Raw genomic sequence first — 23,119 nt, forward strand, 5'->3', positions numbered from 1 at the left:
TTCATGTGTCTCAATGAGAAGTACTGTGTGAGCGGTTTGAAATTCGGTGCAACGGTTATAGGGAACAGTCGCGTCCGAAATGTGTCAAATTTCGAAACTTTGACCCTATGAAAATCGGGTCCTATTGAGCCTGGAGACAAACTTATTTTTTAAATTGAATTCTCTTCGAGAGCAACATTTTCGCTATTTCGGATTTTTAAATTTCGCGATAGGAATTTCTGGACCGAATTTGGGTACCCATTTTAGGGTCATTTTGGACACGTTTAAAAATTGGCCAATAAAACACTATCGAAGCTAGGACCACCAAATTTGGAGTGTTTGTAGGTATTACTAGGGTGCCAGTTCACACAAAAATTTGCGACATTCTATGGAGCCCTTTCGGAGATATTCGCGTGTTTGTGTTTTAATATTACGGAAAAATACCCTAAACCCCCTGCGGTGAGCCGCGATTGTCGAGCATGGAGATGAAGGCCTAAGCCCTTCTACGCCACGTTCCAAATTCCAAGTCCATCGGACAATTAGGGACCGAGATATGGGGTGTCAAAGTTTGGTCCATTTCCGTGACCTTGGGGCGGCCCCAATCGAAATTTCGGTCGCTTGATCCGGGGTCAATAATGGAACTACGAGAAAACGCTGGCGGGGGCTTGTTCATATGTCTCAATGGGAAGTACTGTGTGAGCGGTTTGAAATTCGGTGCAACGGTTTTAGGGAATAGTCGCGGCCGAAATGTGTCAAATTTCGAAACTTTGACCCTATGAAAGTCGGGTCCTATTGGGCCTAGAGACAAACTTTATTTTTAAATTGATGTACTCTTCGAGAGCAACATTTTGGCTATTTCGGATTTTTAAATTTCGCGATAGGATTTTCTGGACCGAATTTGGGTACCCATTTTAGGGTCATTTTTAACACATTTAAAAATTCGCCAGTAAAAAACTATGGAAGCTAGGACCACCAAATTTGGAGGGTTTGTAGGTTTTACTAGGTGCCAGTTCACACAAAAATTTGCGACATTCTATGGAGCCCTTTCGGAGATATTCGCGAGTTTGTGTTTTAATATTACGGAAAAATATCCTAAACACCCTGCGGTGAGCCGCGATTGTCGAGCATGGAGATGAAGGCCTAAGCCCTGTTAGGTCACGTTCCAAATTGCAAGTCGATCGGACAATTAGGGACCGAGATATGGGGTGTCAAAGTTTGGTCCATTTCCGTGACCATTGGGGCGGCCCCAATCGAAATTTCGGTCGCTTGCTCCGGGGTCAATAATGGAGCTACGAGAAAACGCTTGCGGGGGCTTGTTCATGTGTCTCAATGAGAAGTACTGTGTGAGCGGTTTGAAATTCGGTGCAACGGTTATAGGGAATAGTCGCGGCGGAAATAAGTCAAATTTTGAAACTTTGACCCTATGAAAGTCTGGTCCTATTGGGTCTGAAGACAAACTTTTTTGTTAAATATATGTACTGTTCGACAGCAACATTTTGGCTATTTCAGATTTTTAAATTTCGCGATAGCATTTTCTGGACCGAATTTGGGTACCCATTTTAGGGTCATTTTGGACACCTTTAAATATTCGCCAATAAAAAACTATCGAAGCTAGGACCACCAAATTTGGAGGGTTTGTAGGTTTTACTAGGGTGACCATTCACACCAAAATTTGCGACATTCTATCGAGCCGTTTCGGAGATATTCGCGAGTTTGTGTTTTAACATTACGGAAAATTACCCTGGAACCCTGCGGTAAACCGCGATTGTCGAGCATGGAGATGAAGGCCTAAGCCCTGTTAGGTCACGTTCCAAATTGCAAGTGGATCGGACAATTAGGGACCGAGATATGGGGTGTCAAAGTTTGGTCCATTTCCGTGACCATTGGGGCGGCCCCAATTGAAATTTCGGTCGCTTCCTCCGGGGTCAAAAATGGAGCTACGAGAAAACGCTTGCGGGGGCTTGTTCATGTGTCTCAATGGGAAGTACTGTGTGAGCGGTTTGAAATTCGGTGCAACGGTTATAGGGAATAATCGCGTCCGAAATGTCTCCAGGCCCGATAGGACCCTATGAAAGTCGGGTCCTATTGGGCCTGGAGACAAACTTATTTTTTAAATTGAATTCTCTTCGAGAGCAACATTTTCGCTATTTCGGATTTTTAAATTTCGCGATAGGAATTTCTGGACCGCATTTGGGTACCCATTTTAGGGTCATTTTGGACACGTTTAAAAATTGGCCAATAAAACACTATCGAAGCTAGGACCACCAAATTTGGAGGGTTTGTAGGTATTACTAGGGTGCCAGTTCACACAAAAATTTGCGACATTCTATGGAGCCCTTTCGGAGATATTCGCGAGTTTGTGTTTTAATATTACGGAAAAATACCCTAAACCCCCTGCGGTGAGCCGCGATTGTCGAGCATGGAGATGAAGGCCTAAGCCCTGTTAGTCCACGTTCCAAATTGCAAGTCGATCGGACAATTAGGGACCGAGATATGGGGTGTCAAAGTTTGGTCCATTTTCGTGACCATTGGGGCGGCCCCAATCGAAATTTCGGTCGCTTGCTCCGGGGTCAATAATGGAGCAACGAGAAAACGCTTGCGGGGGCTTGTTCATGTGTCTCAATGAGAAGTACTGTGTGAGCGGTTTGAAATTCGGTGCAACGGTTATAGGGAATAGTCGCGTCCGAAATGTGTCAAATTTCGAAACTTTGACCCTATGAAAATCGGGTCCTATTGAGCCTGGAGACAAACTTAATTTTTAAATTGAATTCTCTTCGAGAGCAACATTTTCGCTATTTCGGATTTTTAAATTTCGCGATAGGAATTTCTGGACCGAATTTGGGTACCCATTTTAGGGTCATTTTGGACACGTTTAAAAATTGTCCAATAAAACACTATCGAAGCTAGGACCACCAAATTTGGAGTGTTTGTAGGTATTACTAGGGTGCCAGTTCACACAAAAATTTGCGACAATCTATGGAGCCCTTTCGGAGATATTCGCGTGTTTGTGTTTTAATATTACGGAAAAATACCCTAAACCCCCTGCGGTGAGCCGCGATTGTCGAGCATGGAGATGAAGGCCTAAGCCCTGTTAGGCCACGTTCCAAATTGCAAGTCCATCGGACAATTAGGGACCGAGATATGGGGTGTCAAATTTGGTCCATTTCCGTGACCTTGGGGCGGCCCCAATCGAAATTTCGGTCGCTTGATCCGGGGTCAATAATGGAACTACGAGAAAACGCTGGCGGGGGCTTGTTCATGTGTATCAATGGGAAGTACTGTGTGAGCGGTTTGAAATTCGGTGCAACGGTTTTAGGGAATAGTCGCGGCCGAAATGTGTCAAATTTCGAACCTTTGACCCTATGAAAGTCGGGTCCTATTGGGCCTAGAGACAAACTTTATTTTTAAATTGATGTACTCTTCGAGAGCAACATTTTCGCTATTTCGGATTTTTAAATTTCGCGATAGGATTTTCTGGACCGAATTTGGGTACCCATTTTAGGGTCATTTTTAACACATTTAAAAATTCGCCAATAAAAAACTATGGAAGCTAGGACCACCAAATTTGGAGGGTTTGTAGGTTTTACTAGGGTGCCAGTTCACACAAAAATTTGCGACATTCTATGGAGCCCTTTCGGAGATATTCGCGAGTTTGTGTTTTAATATTACGGAAAAATATCCTAAACCCCCTGCGGTGAGCCGCGATTGTCGAGCATGGAGATGAAGGCCTAAGCCCTGTTAGGTCACGTTCCAAATTGCAAGTCGATCGGACAATTAGGGACCGAGATATGGGGTGTCAAAGTTTGGTCCATTTCCGTGACCATTGGGGCGGCCCCAATCGAAATTTCGGTCGCTTGCTCCGGGGTCAATAATGGAGCTACGAGAAAAGGCTTGCGGGGGCTTGTTCATGTGTCTCAATGAGAAGTACTGTGTGAGCGGTTTGAAATTCGGTGCAACGGTTATAGGGAATAGTCGCGTCCGAAATGTGTCAAATTTCGAACTTTGACCCTATGAAAATCGGGTCCTATTGAGCCTGGAGACAAACTTATTTTTTAAATTGAATTCTCTTCGAGAGCAACATTTTCGCTATTTCGGATTTTTAAATTTCGCGATAGGAATTTCTGGACCGAATTTGGGTACCCATTTTAGGGTCATTTTGGACACGTTTAAAAATTGGCCAATAAAACACTATCGAAGCTAGGACCACCAAATTTGGAGTGTTTGTAGGTATTACTAGGGTGCCAGTTCACACAAAAATTTGCGACATTCTATGGAGCCCTTTCGGAGATATTCGCGTGTTTGTGTTTTAATATTACGGAAAAATACCCTAAACCCCCTGCGGTGAGCCGCGATTGTCGAGCATGGAGATGAAGGCCTAAGCCCTGTTAGGCCACGTTCCAAATTGCAAGTCGATCGGACAATTAGGGACCGAGATATGGGGTGTCAAAGTTTGGTCCATTTCCGTGACCTTGGGGCGGCCCCAATCGAAATTTCGGTCGCTTGATCCGGGGTCAATAATGGAACTACGAGAAAACGCTGGCGGGGGCTTGTTCATATGTCTCAATGGGAAGTACTGTGTGAGCGGTTTGAAATTCGGTGCAACGGTTTTAGGGAATAGTCGCGGCCGAAATGTGTCAAATTTCGAAACTTTGACCCTATGAAAGTCGGGTCCTATTGGGCCTAGAGACAAACTTTATTTTTAAATTGATGTACTCTTCGAGAGCAACATTTTGGCTATTTCGGATTTTTAAATTTCGCGATAGGATTTTCTGGACCGAATTTGGGTACCCATTTTAGGGTCATTTTTAACACATTTAAAAATTCGCCAGTAAAAAACTATGGAAGCTAGGACCACCAAATTTGGAGGGTTTGTAGGTTTTACTAGGGTGCCAGTTCACACAAAAATTTGCGACATTCTATGGAGCCCTTTCGGAGATATTCGCGAGTTTGTGTTTTAATATTACGGAAAAATATCCTAAACACCCTGCGGTGAGCCGCGATTGTCGAGCATGGAGATGAAGGCCTAAGCCCTGTTAGGTCACGTTCCAAATTGCAAGTCGATCGGACAATTAGGGACCGAGATATGGGGTGTCAAAGTTTGGTCCATTTCCGTGACCATTGGGGCGGCCCCAATCGAAATTTCGGTCGCTTGCTCCGGGGTCAATAATGGAGCTACGAGAAAACGCTTGCGGGGGCTTGTTCATGTGTCTCAATGAGAAGTACTGTGTGAGCGGTTTGAAATTCGGTGCAACGGTTATAGGGAATAGTCGCGGCGGAAATAAGTCAAATTTTGAAACTTTGACCCTATGAAAGTCTGGTCCTATTGGGTCTGAAGACAAACTTTTTTGTTAAATATATGTACTGTTCGACAGCAACATTTTGGCTATTTCAGATTTTTAAATTTCGCGATAGCATTTTCTGGACCGAATTTGGGTACCCATTTTAGGGTCATTTTGGACACCTTTAAATATTCGCCAATAAAAAACTATCGAAGCTAGGACCACCAAATTTGGAGGGTTTGTAGGTTTTACTAGGGTGACCATTCACACCAAAATTTGCGACATTCTATCGAGCCGTTTCGGAGATATTCGCGAGTTTGTGTTTTAACATTACGGAAAATTACCCTGGAACCCTGCGGTAAACCGCGATTGTCGAGCATGGAGATGAAGGCCTAAGCCCTGTTAGGTCACGTTCCAAATTGCAAGTGGATCGGACAATTAGGGACCGAGATATGGGGTGTCAAAGTTTGGTCCATTTCCGTGACCATTGGGGCGGCCCCAATTGAAATTTCGGTCGCTTCCTCCGGGGTCAAAAATGGAGCTACGAGAAAACGCTTGCGGGGGCTTGTTCATGTGTCTCAATGGGAAGTACTGTGTGAGCGGTTTGAAATTCGGTGCAACGGTTATAGGGAATAATCGCGTCCGAAATGTCTCCAGGCCCGATAGGACCCTATGAAAGTCGGGTCCTATTGGGCCTGGAGACAAACTTATTTTTTAAATTGAATTCTCTTCGAGAGCAACATTTTCGCTATTTCGGATTTTTAAATTTCGCGATAGGAATTTCTGGACCGCATTTGGGTACCCATTTTAGGGTCATTTTGGACACGTTTAAAAATTGGCCAATAAAACACTATCGAAGCTAGGACCACCAAATTTGGAGGGTTTGTAGGTATTACTAGGGTGCCAGTTCACACAAAAATTTGCGACATTCTATGGAGCCCTTTCGGAGATATTCGCGAGTTTGTGTTTTAATATTACGGAAAAATACCCTAAACCCCCTGCGGTGAGCCGCGATTGTCGAGCATGGAGATGAAGGCCTAAGCCCTGTTAGTCCACGTTCCAAATTGCAAGTCGATCGGACAATTAGGGACCGAGATATGGGGTGTCAAAGTTTGGTCCATTTTCGTGACCATTGGGGCGGCCCCAATCGAAATTTCGGTCGCTTGCTCCGGGGTCAATAATGGAGCAACGAGAAAACGCTTGCGGGGGCTTGTTCATGTGTCTCAATGAGAAGTACTGTGTGAGCGGTTTGAAATTCGGTGCAACGGTTATAGGGAATAGTCGCGTCCGAAATGTGTCAAATTTCGAAACTTTGACCCTATGAAAATCGGGTCCTATTGAGCCTGGAGACAAACTTAATTTTTAAATTGAATTCTCTTCGAGAGCAACATTTTCGCTATTTCGGATTTTTAAATTTCGCGATAGGAATTTCTGGACCGAATTTGGGTACCCATTTTAGGGTCATTTTGGACACGTTTAAAAATTGTCCAATAAAACACTATCGAAGCTAGGACCACCAAATTTGGAGTGTTTGTAGGTATTACTAGGGTGCCAGTTCACACAAAAATTTGCGACAATCTATGGAGCCCTTTCGGAGATATTCGCGTGTTTGTGTTTTAATATTACGGAAAAATACCCTAAACCCCCTGCGGTGAGCCGCGATTGTCGAGCATGGAGATGAAGGCCTAAGCCCTGTTAGGCCACGTTCCAAATTGCAAGTCCATCGGACAATTAGGGACCGAGATATGGGGTGTCAAATTTGGTCCATTTCCGTGACCTTGGGGCGGCCCCAATCGAAATTTCGGTCGCTTGATCCGGGGTCAATAATGGAACTACGAGAAAACGCTGGCGGGGGCTTGTTCATGTGTATCAATGGGAAGTACTGTGTGAGCGGTTTGAAATTCGGTGCAACGGTTTTAGGGAATAGTCGCGGCCGAAATGTGTCAAATTTCGAACCTTTGACCCTATGAAAGTCGGGTCCTATTGGGCCTAGAGACAAACTTTATTTTTAAATTGATGTACTCTTCGAGAGCAACATTTTCGCTATTTCGGATTTTTAAATTTCGCGATAGGATTTTCTGGACCGAATTTGGGTACCCATTTTAGGGTCATTTTTAACACATTTAAAAATTCGCCAATAAAAAACTATGGAAGCTAGGACCACCAAATTTGGAGGGTTTGTAGGTTTTACTAGGGTGCCAGTTCACACAAAAATTTGCGACATTCTATGGAGCCCTTTCGGAGATATTCGCGAGTTTGTGTTTTAATATTACGGAAAAATATCCTAAACCCCCTGCGGTGAGCCGCGATTGTCGAGCATGGAGATGAAGGCCTAAGCCCTGTTAGGTCACGTTCCAAATTGCAAGTCGATCGGACAATTAGGGACCGAGATATGGGGTGTCAAAGTTTGGTCCATTTCCGTGACCATTGGGGCGGCCCCAATCGAAATTTCGGTCGCTTGCTCCGGGGTCAATAATGGAGCTACGAGAAAAGGCTTGCGGGGGCTTGTTCATGTGTCTCAATGAGAAGTACTGTGTGAGCGGTTTGAAATTCGGTGCAACGGTTATAGGGAATAGTCGCGTCCGAAATGTGTCAAATTTCGAACTTTGACCCTATGAAAATCGGGTCCTATTGAGCCTGGAGACAAACTTATTTTTTAAATTGAATTCTCTTCGAGAGCAACATTTTCGCTATTTCGGATTTTTAAATTTCGCGATAGGAATTTCTGGACCGAATTTGGGTACCCATTTTAGGGTCATTTTGGACACGTTTAAAAATTGGCCAATAAAACACTATCGAAGCTAGGACCACCAAATTTGGAGTGTTTGTAGGTATTACTAGGGTGCCAGTTCACACAAAAATTTGCGACATTCTATGGAGCCCTTTCGGAGATATTCGCGTGTTTGTGTTTTAATATTACGGAAAAATACCCTAAACCCCCTGCGGTGAGCCGCGATTGTCGAGCATGGAGATGAAGGCCTAAGCCCTGTTAGGCCACGTTCCAAATTGCAAGTCGATCGGACAATTAGGGACCGAGATATGGGGTGTCAAAGTTTGGTCCATTTCCGTGACCTTGGGGCGGCCCCAATCGAAATTTCGGTCGCTTGATCCGGGGTCAATAATGAAACTACGAGAAAACGCTGGCGGGGGCTTCTTCATGTGTCTCAATGGGAAGTACTGTGTGAGCGGTTTGAAATTCGGTGCAACGGTTTTAGGGAATAGTCGCGGCCGAAATGTGTCAAATTTCGAAACTTTGACCCTATGAAAGTCGGGTCCTATTGGGCCTAGAGACAAACTTTATTTTTAAATTGATGTACTCTTCGAGAGCAACATTTTGGCTATTTCGGATTTTTAAATTTCGCGATAGGATTTTCTGGACCGAATTTGGGTACCCATTTTAGGGTCATTTTTAACACATTTAAAAATTCGCCAATAAAAAACTATGGAAGCTAGGACCACCAAATTTGGAGGGTTTGTAGGTTTTACTAGGGTGCCAGTTCACACCAAAATTTGCGACATTCTATCAAGCCGTTTCGGAGATATTCGCGAGTTTGTGTTTTAATATTACGGAAAAATATCCTAAACCCCCTGCGGTGAGCCGCGATTGTCGAGCATGGAGATGAAGGCCTAAGCCCTGTTAGGTCACGTTCCAAATTGCAAGTCGATCGGACAATTAGGGACCGAGATATGGGGTGTCAAAGTTTGGTCCATTTCCGTGACCATCGAAACCATTTCCGTGACCATTTCCGGCCCCAATCGAAATTTCGGTCGCTTGCTCCGGGGTCAATAATGGAGCTACGAGAAAACACTTGCGGGGCTTCTTCATGTGTCTCAATGGGAAGTACTGTGTGAGCGGTTTGAAATTCGGTGCAACGGTTATAGGGAATAGTCGCGGTCGAAATGTGTCAAATTTCGAAATTTTGACCCTATGAAAGTCGGGTCCTATTGGGTCTGAAGACAAACTTTTTTTTAAAATTGATGTACTCTTCGACAGCAACATTCTGGCTATTTCAGATTTTTAAATTTCGCGATAGGATTTTCTGGACAGAATTTGGGTTCCCATTTTAGAATCATTTTGGTCACATTTAAAAATTCGCCAATAAAAAAACTATTGAAGCTAGGACCACCAAATTTGAAGGGTTTGTAGATTTTACTAGGGTGACCGTTCACACCAAAATTTGCGACATTCTATCAAGCCGTTTCGGAGATATTCGCGAGTTTGTGTTTTAACATTACGGAAAAATACTCTGGACCCCTGCGGTGAGCCGCGATTGTCGAGCATGGAGATGAAGGCCTAAGCCCTGTTAGGTCACGTTCCAAATTGCTTGTCGATCGGACAATTAGGGACCGAGATATGGGGTGTCAAAGTTTGGTCCATTTCCGTGACCTTGGGGCGGCCCCAATCGAAATTTCGGTCGCTTGCTCCGGGGTCAATAATGGAACTACGAGAAAACGCTGGCGGGGGCTTGTCCATGTGTCTCAATGAGAAGTACTGTGTGAGCGGTTTGAAATTGGGTGCAACGGTTATAGGGTGCAACGGTATAACGGTTATAGTCGCCTCCGAAATGTGTCAAATTTCGAACTTTTGACCCTACGAAAGACGGGTCCTATTGGGCCTGGAGACAAACTTTTTTTTTAATTTGATGTACTCTTTGAGAGCAACATTTTGGCTATTTCGGATTTTTAAATTTCGCGATAGGATTTTCTGGACCGAATTTGGGTACCCATTTTAGGGTCATTTTGGACACATTTAAAAATTCGCCAATAAAAAACTATCGAAGCTCGGACCACCAAATTCGGAGGGCTTGTAGGTATTACTAGAGTGCCAGTTCACACCAGAATTTTTGACATTCTATCGAGCCGTTTCGGAGATATTCGCGAGTTTGTGTTTTAACATTACGGAAAAATTCCCTGGACCCCCTGCGGTGAGCCGCGATTGTCGAGCATGGAGATGAAGGCCTAAGCCCTGTTAGGTCACGTTCCAAATTGCAAGTCGATCGGACAATTAGGGACCGAGATACGGTGTGTCAAAGTTTGGTCCATTTCCGTGAGCATTGGGACGGCACAATCGAAAATTCGGTCGCTTGCGCCGGATTCAATAATGGAGCTACGAGAAAACTCTTGCGGGGGCTTGTTCACGTGTCTCAATGGGAAGTACTGTGTGAGCGGTTTGAAATTCGGTGCAACGGTTATAGGGAATAGTCGCGGCCGAAATGTGTCAAATTTCGAATCTTTGACCCTATGAACGTCGGGTCCTATTGGGCCTGGAGACAAACTTTTTTTTTAAATTGATGTACTCTTCTAGAGCAACATTTTGGCTATTTCGGATTTTAAATTTCGCGATAGGATTTTCTGAACCGAATTTGGGTACCCATTTTAGGGTCATTTTGGACACATTTAAAAATTCGCCAATAAAAAACTATCGAAGCTCGGACCACCAAATTCGGAGGGCTTGTAGGTATTACTAGAGTGCCAGTTCACACCAGAATTTTTGACATTCTATCGAGCCGTTTCGGAGATATTCGCGAGTTTGTGTTTTTACATTACGGAAAAATATCCTAAACCCCCTGCGGTGAGCCGCGATTGTCGAGCATGGAGATGAAGGCCTAAGCCCTGTTAGGTCACGTTCCAAATTGCAAGTCGATCGGACAATTAGGGACCGAGATATGGGGTGTCAAAGTTTGGTCCATTTCCGTGACCATCGAAACCATTTCCGTGACCATTTCCGGCCCCAATCGAAATTTCGGTCGCTTGCTCCGGGGTCAATAATGGAGCTACGAGAAAACACTTGCGGGGCTTCTTCATGTGTCTCAATGGGAAGTACTGTGTGAGCGGTTTGAAATTCGGTGCAACGGTTATAGGGAATAGTCGCGGTCGAAATGTGTCAAATTTCGAAATTTTGACCCTATGAAAGTCGGGTCCTATTGGGTCTGAAGACAAACTTTTTTTTAAAATTGATGTACTCTTCGACAGCAACATTCTGGCTATTTCAGATTTTTAAATTTCGCGATAGGATTTTCTGGACAGAATTTGGGTTCCCATTTTAGAATCATTTTGGTCACATTTAAAAATTCGCCAATAAAAAAACTATTGAAGCTAGGACCACCAAATTTGAAGGGTTTGTAGATTTTACTAGGGTGACCGTTCACACCAAAATTTGCGACATTCTATCAAGCCGTTTCGGAGATATTCGCGAGTTTGTGTTTTAACATTACGGAAAAATACTCTGGACCCCTGCGGTGAGCCGCGATTGTCGAGCATGGAGATGAAGGCCTAAGCCCTGTTAGGTCACGTTCCAAATTGCTTGTCGATCGGACAATTAGGGACCGAGATATGGGGTGTCAAAGTTTGGTCCATTTCCGTGACCTTGGGGCGGCCCCAATCGAAATTTCGGTCGCTTGCTCCGGGGTCAATAATGGAACTACGAGAAAACGCTGGCGGGGGCTTGTCCATGTGTCTCAATGAGAAGTACTGTGTGAGCGGTTTGAAATTGGGTGCAACGGTTATAGGGTGCAACGGTATAACGGTTATAGTCGCCTCCGAAATGTGTCAAATTTCGAACTTTTGACCCTACGAAAGACGGGTCCTATTGGGCCTGGAGACAAACTTTTTTTTTAATTTGATGTACTCTTTGAGAGCAACATTTTGGCTATTTCGGATTTTTAAATTTCGCGATAGGATTTTCTGGACCGAATTTGGGTACCCATTTTAGGGTCATTTTGGACACATTTAAAAATTCGCCAATAAAAAACTATCGAAGCTCGGACCACCAAATTCGGAGGGCTTGTAGGTATTACTAGAGTGCCAGTTCACACCAGAATTTTTGACATTCTATCGAGCCGTTTCGGAGATATTCGCGAGTTTGTGTTTTAACATTACGGAAAAATTCCCTGGACCCCCTGCGGTGAGCCGCGATTGTCGAGCATGGAGATGAAGGCCTAAGCCCTGTTAGGTCACGTTCCAAATTGCAAGTCGATCGGACAATTAGGGACCGAGATACGGTGTGTCAAAGTTTGGTCCATTTCCGTGAGCATTGGGACGGCACAATCGAAAATTCGGTCGCTTGCGCCGGATTCAATAATGGAGCTACGAGAAAACTCTTGCGGGGGCTTGTTCACGTGTCTCAATGGGAAGTACTGTGTGAGCGGTTTGAAATTCGGTGCAACGGTTATAGGGAATAGTCGCGGCCGAAATGTGTCAAATTTCGAATCTTTGACCCTATGAACGTCGGGTCCTATTGGGCCTGGAGACAAACTTTTTTTTTAAATTGATGTACTCTTCTAGAGCAACATTTTGGCTATTTCGGATTTTAAATTTCGCGATAGGATTTTCTGAACCGAATTTGGGTACCCATTTTAGGGTCATTTTGGACACATTTAAAAATTCGCCAATAAAAAACTATCGAAGCTCGGACCACCAAATTCGGAGGGCTTGTAGGTATTACTAGAGTGCCAGTTCACACCAGAATTTTTGACATTCTATCGAGCCGTTTCGGAGATATTCGCGAGTTTGTGTTTTTACATTACGGAAAATACCCTGGACCCCCTGCGGTGAGCCGCGATTGTCGAGCATGGAGAGGAAGACCTAAGCTCTGTTAGGTCACGTTTCAAATTGCAAGTCGATCGGATAATTAGGGACCGAGATATGGGGTGTCAAAGTTTTGTTATATTTACTTAAGTTCACGCCGGGAAATAATGTTATGAATCTTACTTCACGGCACCAATGTTATGAAGAAAAGAAAGTTTCGACCATAGGTTAAATAGTTTTTCTTCAAGGTACCATGTTATATCTGAAATTCCTATATTGTTAAATGTTAAATATGAACTACTTGCCGTTAAAGGGAGTGATCGTATAGTGAAACGTGTATAGCATTTTTGCGTTGTGAAAAGAATGCATTCCGGGACCGCGCCGTGAGAGGATCGAAAACATAAAACATATACAAGATATAAAGGAAAAGTTCATATTAAATATATAAAAAAAACATACTGTAAGAGGCTCCAGATTAAATATCAGTTTATTCAATTACAACACAATAAGAAATATCTTAACCTCATCTGAGAGTCTGTTCATTTAAATTCATAAAAAAAACTTAAGGTTTGTCTGGTGATTTAAAAGAACGGAAAGGGAAACAATTTAAGGCCTGAGAGTTAAATTTTAGATTCGACGTTGTTTTTTACTGCTAAGGACGTTTTTGAAAAAACTTGCCTAGGGTTCAAACACACCAAAAAAATACAACTTAGCTTGAGGGGACATCTTGAAGCGGAGGACTCTTATCTTATCAAGAGTTGATGTCGGCCGGGCTCATCTTGACACAGGTTCTAAAAATGTAGACTCCACTTCACTACTGTAGAACAGAAACAGGAGCACTGCAGCCCAGGGCGGCTATCCGCTTGGTCCTGAAAGTCCTATGTCCACACGCAGGTAACTCGTTCAAATTTCGCCTCTTTACCAGCACGCCGCAAGGAAGAGGGTTTTCAGGCTCAGGTCAGAAACGTTTTTTCTAGGCCATTTCAGCTCGCCTGTTCTTACTCATCCCAAGAGCAAGCTTCACGAGTAACGACCCAAGTAAATTACACCCACCAGTCAGTAAGGGAGAGAATCCAACTCCAATTTTCTTCAAGCCAGTTTTCAAGAGCAACGTCCACAAGACCAGCAAACCCGAAAGTCAGCGAATCCAAGCGTGAGTGCCTAAGCGAGTCCAAGAGTAAGTGTGTATCCAACTCGAATTTCCTTCGCCTCCTTCCCAAAACGGGCTCCCACTATGGCTTCACTTATCGCCCCCTTAATTATGGCAAAATCTTCGTTTTCAACTCCAGAATGCGGAAATAAGGGTGATCGCGCATGCGCGCCCTTCTTCACTTAGCCAACAACCGGACCCTCAATCGCCAAAACCTCAATGACTTACATTGAAAGACAAGTAGCAACCTTTGACCTTTCCGTCACGTACTTTCCTCTCTTAAGGTCAACTAACAATGAAAATTCTTTCTCGAACATTCTAAAGCGCGCGAAATCATGACTTGGCGAAAATTGCCTCCCTTTCCCTGCTTCTTTCACAATGAATAAAAGTTTGTACAAGATTTGCCAATAAAAGAAAATAAATAATATTCATTTAAACTAAATAATATTTCCAGAAGCATCTGTTTTTCCCCACAATTAAAGCCTTAAATTAAATAATTCAGAATCAAAATAAAATTTAAATTTCCATAAATCATAAAATCATTCACCTAATTTCTTTATAACGCTATCAGATAATTTCTCTACATAACAGTTTGGTCCATTTCCGTGACCGTTGGGGCGGCCCCAATCGAAATTTCGGTCGCTTGCGCCGGGGTCAATAATAGAGCTACGAGAAAACTCTTGCGGGGGCTTGTTCATGTGTCTCAATGGGAAGTACTGTGTGAGCGGTTTGAAATTCAGTGCAACGGTTATAGGGAATAGTCGCGGCCGAAATGTGTCAAATTTCGAAACTTTGACCCTATGAAAGTCGGGTCCTGTTGGGACAAACTTTTTTTTTAAATAATGTACTCTTCGAGAGCAACATTTTGGCTATTTCGGATTTTTAAATTTCGCGATACGATTTTCTGGACCGAATTTGTGTACCCATTTTAGGGTCGTTTTGGACACATTTAAAAATTCGCCAATAAAAAACTATCGAAGCTAGGACCACTAAATTCGGAGGGTTTGTAGGTATTACTAGAGTGCCCGTTCACACCAAAATTTGCGACATTCTATGGAGCCGTTTCGGAGATATTCGCGAGTGTGTGTTTTAATATTACGGAAAAATACCCTGGACCCCCTGCGGTGAGCCGCGATTGTCGAGCATGGAGATGAAGGCCTAAGCCCTGTTAGGTCACGTTCCAAATTGCAAGTGGATCGGACAATTAGGGACCGAGATATGGGGTGTCAAATTTTGGTCCATTTCCATGACCATTGGGGCGGCCCCAATCGAAATTTCGGTCGCTTGCCCCGGGGTCAATAATGGAGCTACGAGAAAACGCTGGCGGGGGCTTGTTCATGTGTCTCAATGGGAAGTACTGTGTGAGCGGTTTGAAATTCGGTGCAACGGTTATAGGGAATAGTCGCGTCCGAAATGTGTCAAATTTCGAAATTTTGACTCTACGAAAGTCGGGTCCTATTGGGTCTGAAGACAAACGTTTTTTTTTAAATTGATGTACTCTTCGACAGCAACATTTTGGCTATTCCAGATATTTAAATTCCGCGATAGGATTTTCTGGACAGAATTTGGGAACCCATTTTAGGGTCATTTTGGACACGTTTAAAAATTCGCCAATAAAACACTATCGAAGCTAGGACCACCAAACTTGGAGGGTTTGTAGGTATTACTAGGGTGCCAGTTCACACAAAAATTTGCGACATTCTATGGAGCCCTTTCGGAGATATTCGCGAGTTTGTGTTTTAATATTACGGAAAAATACCCTGGACCCCTGCGGTGAGCTGCGATTCTCGAGCATGGAGATGAAGGCCTAAGCCCTGTTAGGTCACGTTCCAAATTGCAAGTCGATCGGACAATTAGGGACCGAAATATGGGGGGTCAAAGTTTGGTCCATTTCCGTGAACATTGGGGCGGCCCCAATCGAAATTTCGGTCGCTTGCGCCGGGGTCAATAATGGAGCTACGAGAAAACGCTTGCGGGGGCTTGTTCATGTGTCTCAATGGGAAGTACTGTGTGAGCGGTTTGAAATTCGGTGCAACGGTTATAGGGAATAGTCTCGGCCGAAATGTGTCAAATTTCGAAATTTTGACCCTACGAAAGTCGGGTCCTATTGGGCCTGGAGACAAACTTTTTTTTAAATTGATGTACTCTTCGAGAGCAAGATTTTGGCTATTTCGGATTTTTAAATTTCGCGATAGGATTTTCTGGACCGAATTTGTGTACCCATTTTAGGGTCATTTTGGACACATTTAAAAATTCGCCAATAAAAACCTATCGAAGCTAGGACCACCAAATTTGGAGGGTTTGTAGGTATTACTAGGGTGCCCATTCACACCAAAATTTGCGACATTCTATCGAGCCGTTTCGGAGATATTCGCGAGTTTGTGTTTTAACATTACGGAAACATATCCTGGACCCCCTGCGGTGAGTAGCGACTGTCGAGCATGGAGAGGAAGGCCTAAGCCCTGTTAGGTCACGTTTCAAATTGTAAGTCGATCGGACAGTTAGGGACCGAGATATCGGGGGTCAAATTTAGGTCCATTTCCGTGACCATTGGGGCGGCCCCAATCGAAATTTCGGTCGCTTGAGGCGGGGTCAATAATTGAGATACGAGAAAACGCTTGCGGGGCTTGTTCATGTGTCTCAATGGGAAGTACTGTGTGAGCGGTTTGAAATTCGGTGTAACGGTTCCGGTCGTGTGTAGTGTGTCCGGTCTGGACATACCTAAAACTTTGCTTCTGTACGCACAGAAAAATTGAATGAAAAAGGATTTATAACTTACTATAGGTTACTCTGAACCTTCTTTATTTATAGTAGATGGCAGCTCAACAAAAACCAGTCCATATATTTTAGCCATGTTTAGTTTTTCAAGACCCTCATTTTTCAAAGAAATCTTCCAGATATTTTTTAGTGTATAAAAGGAATTGTTTGAAAGGAAATTTCTATGTTATTTTTTGGCTGTATGCTAATCTCCTCATTCTATATTAGTTTTAAATTTTTACCTTGAAATCTTGCCTAAAATCAAACGGCGAATCCTAGGTGTGCCCAGACGGGGCTCAGCGATAATCTAGGACAAATGAGAGTCTGTATTCTTTTTTTCTCCACATCTCATCGGTCAGTTCATTGACAACAATGCTTGTTTCAGCACTCTTTTCGAAGCTCTATTCAATCAGTGTGCCACAGAATTAAAACGATAAGTGCCATCTTCACAAAATTTTACTTGTGCACTCTTCTAGGCCTAATTAGACTGCCTATCTTTTTTTTTTTTTTTTAATCAAAACTCCGAATTTAAGAGGTAGCGTGCCGGAAAGGGTTAATGCAAGTTAAGTTGCCTTTATGTGAGAAAGGAAGCAATGACTGATAGGACTTGTCCTTATCTTTTTCCTATTTAGTTTTATTCTATTTACAACATAGTCTGGTAGAAGAAATACGGATATGCCTTACTTCGTTATTATCGTTGCTGCAAGACTGTCGTGTAACAAATTTGCGATTGTAATGAAATATAATGATACTCGACTTTAGAGGTTTGAGATTTCATTAATTTTTGAGCGATGAATATCGAAGATGAGCTAACATTTCAGTGCATATAAGAATACAAAACTTTGTAAGTAATGAAACATGTTTCAGAGGGAAATTCTGTCCGTTTTAAGGAACGCTTATTCAGGATGGGAATCTCCTCAAAATTTTTAGAACACCTACAAATGCGAGTTTTGCTTCCTTTAAACATTTCTTAATGCCCATATACCCAGGGTCTTTTGCAGTTTATATTAGCATGCTCAGTTTTAAGCAGTACCAAAGCTTTAAGCGGAGCCAATGTTCATTCCTGAAAGCGGGGAATTCTTACTTCAATCCTTTTTTTTTTTTTTTTTTTTTTTTTTTTTTTTAGTTAGTTTGTTGAAAAATGAAAAATACCAAATTTCTGTGAAAAATGCGTATTGAAGCGTAGCGTAAATCAACAGATCGAAACTTGGATGTATCCAAGAATTTTTCTATAAGAGTATGAAATTTTCAAAATTAAACAGCTGCCCAACGTTGCGTTATTATGTTTTACATTTCCGTTGTATTCATTCTTTTATTTATTTATCTGATCATTTTATCACGCACACGAAGGAATAAGTTCTGTCGTGTTCTTTTGTACTCGAAAGATTTTCCTTACATAAAAAGATAACCTAAAAAATGTGCATATTTTTTCATGAATTCTTCACTGAATATGCTCTGAAGGGCGTGTTTTAAAAGTTGTTCAATAAAATCAATGTCAGCAAGTCGATGTCAAACCTTCTAAAATTCTTCTTGTTACACTTAACCAAAATCATTCTAAAAATATGTAAATAAATGCTTAGAGAATTTACATATTTTTAGAGTAGTATTGAAGTAGTGTTCTCTTGCAATTATTCAGAAGACTAACTTAATTTTTGCTTACAATATTGTAATTTGTAATTAAAATTACAAATTACAAATATTATTACATATTACAAATATTACAAATATTGTAATTTGATAATATTGTAAAATAAGTATTGAAGTAGCGTTCTCTTGCAATTATTCAGAAGACTCACTTAATTTTTGCTTACAATATTGTAATTTATAATATTATATTACAAATTACAAATATTATTACATATTACAAATATTACAAATATTGTAATTTGTAAATATTACAAATATTTTAATTTGTAATATTGTATTGTAATTTGCTTGTAATTTCTGGCTAAGAAAAGCGACGACTAATCGCGTTTGTTGCAGAACGATGGTAAACTTTTTATCAATAACTACTAGAATAAAGTAAAATTTCAACAAACATGCAGAAAAGAAAATGCGTAAAGTAACAGCTGTGATCGCAAAAGTTACCACAGTGCTTTTGGCTTGGTTTGGTTTATTGTATTTTGGCACAGCACTCGAGGGCTATCTGCCTAAAGGAATGGATGCCTTCACGGAGGACGTTCTAAGGGAAATTGACTTGTATAAAAGGCACACATGGGGAAAACTACCAATACGCCCAAGCAGCCAACCCGTTCGCGGGATTCAAACATCGGACCGAACTGCCAGTGTTCAGCAACGTAACCGCTCGGCCGCTGTTAGGCCCTACAGTGTTCACAAATTATTTTTGTCTTTAACAATACGTAATTTAATTGTCCATAGTATATATGAACACTCAAACATTAAAAGCAAATCCTACATCTTAAAAATAAATGAAACGTAAAAACTTTTAATCTTCTATTTTCCACCGACTATCATCGAAATATAAAAGTAAGGTTAATTAAAAAACTTTTCTCTGTTTGAAGTATATTTTCTTCTTTTGAATGTTACCGTAAATCAAGTAAACGTTTACTCAAATTAAAATGCTCAAACGTACACGCAACTTATTAATATAATACAGGTTTTCCCTCTTTTCACTTTTTAACTGCTGTGGAATTCATGTAATTTTGCTTAACCCTGGTCGTTGCTCCCGTGGCATTTCCACGTTTAATCTGAAGTCTATTGATACTTACGTATTAACGCAACCATTTTGGCAATGTTTGGTGATATTTTACAGATGAAAAATAAAAATTAGTTATCGGGTGCAAATTGGTAGTTTTCGAGCCTTTTTTTAAGAAAGATTCCCAATTGACGATATTTATCGTAAGTTGGTAAACATTATCAACAAATAAAAAGAGAATATACTTTAGCAATTTAAAATACAGATTTGGATTATTAAAAAAGGGTTACATGACGCATTAAAAAATAAAGCACGCACATTCTTCTTCAAATCTTTCGGTAATTTTTGTTGTGTTATTTTTCCGAAACACCTAGCAATCTATTTTTGCTTCTAAAAAGCAAAGCTAAAAAGCACTGCTCTTTAGAAGCAAAATTTTTGCTTCTAAAGAGCTTCTATTAAAGAATTATATTAATTTTTACTTCTATTAAAGAGCAGTGCGGAGACCCGGTTTCATGCAGTCCTCTACAACAGCGGCTATCGAGGAAACTACCTACGAAAATTTCAGCAAAGTTCTGCATTCTTGCAGAAATATCACTGCAGTTTCTTTCATTGCTGGAAATTCTCCAAATATCACGCAATAAATGTCACGATTACATTATAAAAACCTTAGAATAAGACAAAAAGGAAAGCACATGAAAAATGGCGGCATTGCTTGACTGAAGAATTGTTATGATGACGGCTGCCAGAATTTCAATCATTCTGAAAATTTGGTGACTTCCCTTAAGGTGGTTGCGTTAATACGGTGGTTGCGTACTATATCTAAAACAAAAGCTAAATTAATTTAGTTTAATATTAAATTAATTATATTGAAAGTGAAACTAAGCTGAGAAAACAAACTGTAAATTATCTGGGACCGACTTCAGATATCGCCCAAAATGGACGATTTGGCAAAAAAAATTCGGAGCATAAAAATAATAGCCAAAATATTTTCTGTTAAGTTGCTGAAAAATCCAAACGAAAAATAATAGAACAGATATTCATAAATTTAGAAATTTTTATTGTAAATTAAATAACTTCCCAAGTAGTCGGGGGGAAAAAATCGGTTAACGAAGAAACTGTGAATATCATTTAAAATGTCTGATTGGTTTGGTTTGGTTTATTTAATTACGGCAAAGCACACTAGGGCCATCTGCCTAAGGGGAGAGATGCCTTCGTGAAGGACTTTCTAAGAGAAACTGGCTCGTATACACGTTACTTAATCCCTGATAAGAACTTGGAATCTTACCTAAACGAAATGTGTAGTATTTATTTGTTCGAAGACCACTCGGAGGAATCTCAGAAAAATCCCTATTGAACAGACGCGTAAAGTAAAATAGAGCAATACTTTCTGTGCATTTTAAATTTCGTTTCAATTCCTTGTCTTCCCCACAGCACAGAGAGAAACGAGCTTAATCGGAAAGAATTCCATTTCATGCCCCTACATTTCTCCTCTCAGCGTCTTCACATTTTCATTCGATATCGCGAGGCGAAAGCATTTCAAAACACAAATTCCGGTAACGTTGCTTATGGTTCTGTTTTTACGCACCCAATTGAATGGAAGCTTCCAGCGATTCCAAGAATTCTTCTCAGCAGGATCGAAAACCAATTTTTTTTTCGCTCATTCTTTGCATAAAAGTCAGACTTTTTCTAAATAAAAAAAGGTTTTCTGCAAAGTCTTCTTGAATTCTAGGCGTCGTATTTTTAAAATCTCGTAATATGGACTTCTTAAATTGAACCCTGTCTCAACAACACATTGTGGCTTATTCCAGCAATTTTTCTCAAAGAGAAAATATTCGAATATACCAAAGTGCCTGACTGGGTATATCGTTGAGATCTTAACCCATTTTTTATTGATAAAAGAAGTTCAGAAAATTACATCCAAGACAACTGCGTGCCTTCGATAAGGTAAAAATTGGATGAAATACTGGTTTTAATTTCATATTTTCATAGTCTTCCATGGAAAGCCTTAAAATAATGGACAAAATTCATACCTTTACTTTTCTTCCTCTAAAATGACTGAAATAAAGAGCAAAATCTTTATATTTACATTTCCCAGCAATGTTAAAGTCGCTGAACATAGGTAGTTCGGTCCGATGTTCAAATCCCGCTGACGGACTGGTTGCATGGCGTTTTTGTGGTTTTCTCCATGTGTAACGTGCATACGAGAAAGTTTTCCTTAAAACGTTCTCCAAGCAGTTTCTCACTAGATGAAAGCAAACTGCTTCTATCTGTAGGTAACAAATTACGGCTAATCTTTAGAATAGGGTAACAGGTAGTTTGGCGACATTTTGGTAAGGCGATAAAGGTTCCTAGGTAGAACTTTAGCAATAATCTGAGAAATACACAGTTCGAATCACAGATTATTTTGTCTCGGAGAAATGAGAGATCATGAGACATGTAATGTGACATTTTCCGGAAAATTCCGATCGTGATTTTAGCTAATAAGCACTTGGAAACAATTTCGCTGCTAAATTGCAGAATCGCCCATTTATTTGTTTGTTTGGCGCTTTTTATAAAAGTAAGAAGAATTGGATTTTTGTCAATTTTCTTTGACTTTTTAAGTGAAAATAGGTCGATGTGTACATGGATAAAGTCAAGCGTGTGCGCAATCCCATTTTTGTGCAATTCTGGGTCTTTTTTTAAGTGAAAATAGGTCGACGGGTACATGGATACCGCGTACGTGCAATTCTTAAAAATGCGCGAAGCAGTGCGCGATTCTGCACTTTCGCCCAATTTCGCACCTAATCTTCGTCATGATTAAGCACTTTTGTTCCATAAAAATGCTAGTATAAGCGTAATTTGGCTAGCAGATTGTTGGAAAAAATGATGGGTTAAAAAAAAAAAACATGCCTTTACTTCGTGAAAACAAAATGGAGTCCAAAACAAAACTAGCAGGTTGCTGTAGCAGGGTTGGTCGCCAATTTTCGCCATGTTACCATAATGTAAAGATTCACCAAGGTTTTTTGGGGGGGGAGGGGGCTTATTATGTGCTTTGCCCTTAGGCACTACACGGAAAGGGAGGGATGCCCCGTGGAGGCCTTTTTAAGGTAAACTGGCTTGTATCCACGTTACACATGGGGAAAACCACGAAAACGCCCATGCAGCCAGCCCGTTCGCCGGGACTCGAACTACCAGTGTTTAGCGGCTTTCACCGCTCGGCCGCTGGTGGGCCTTTGTTCTAGGTTGCAGTATAATTATTAAAATATAACACAGTATAAAAACAAGAAGTAACTTACATTGTGACGTTAGATGTATTTTTTCTTCCTGCATCGTAATTCACCAATATGTCGATGACTTTTCCAAAAATTACCATTTGTACAGGTGAACAAACTCCAGAAATCATTGCAACACATGTAGCGAATATGATCAAAACTTTGTCCCCGAGGCTGGCATACCTAAACTGAGTAAATAAATATGAAATGTTAATTCTTATATGTTTTCCGCAGCATAAAATAAACAACTGACGACTTCAAAAAGACTAAATATTATTATTAAAAAATAAATTGTAAATTATAAACGCATAATTACACTTCCCTGAATGAATCAAATAATGATGTGACAATTTTGATCATACAAATACATTTCATTTAAAAAATAGGAAATTTAAACTTCAACAGGATTTTTGGGAAAAAAGTTAAAGGTAGCAATTTATTCCTTACCACGCTAAAGCATCTTTTAAAAGGGGAAATGATCCATCTTAGCCAAACTGGCTTTGAAAGAAAATTGTCAAAA

At 41.1% G+C, this 23,119-nt stretch overlaps 1 long non-coding RNA gene across 1 annotated transcript in view; it reads right to left on the bottom strand.

Annotated features, from left to right (window-relative positions):
• The window catches only part of LOC146999038 (uncharacterized), a 610,841-nt gene extending 588,058 nt beyond the window's left edge, over positions 1-22,783 (bottom strand). Inside the window, exon 1 of the long non-coding RNA XR_015040080.1 lies at positions 22,624-22,783. This is a non-coding gene — a long non-coding RNA (uncharacterized LOC146999038). The remainder of the gene's footprint in view (positions 1-22,623) is intronic.
• Positions 22,784-23,119: the final 336 nt, after the last annotated feature.

This window comes from Stegodyphus dumicola, chromosome 1, assembly GCF_044657685.1.
Source record: "Stegodyphus dumicola isolate Sdum_Otavi_A_Nest chromosome 1, ASM4465768v1".
NCBI lineage: Eukaryota > Metazoa > Arthropoda > Arachnida > Araneae > Eresidae > Stegodyphus > Stegodyphus dumicola.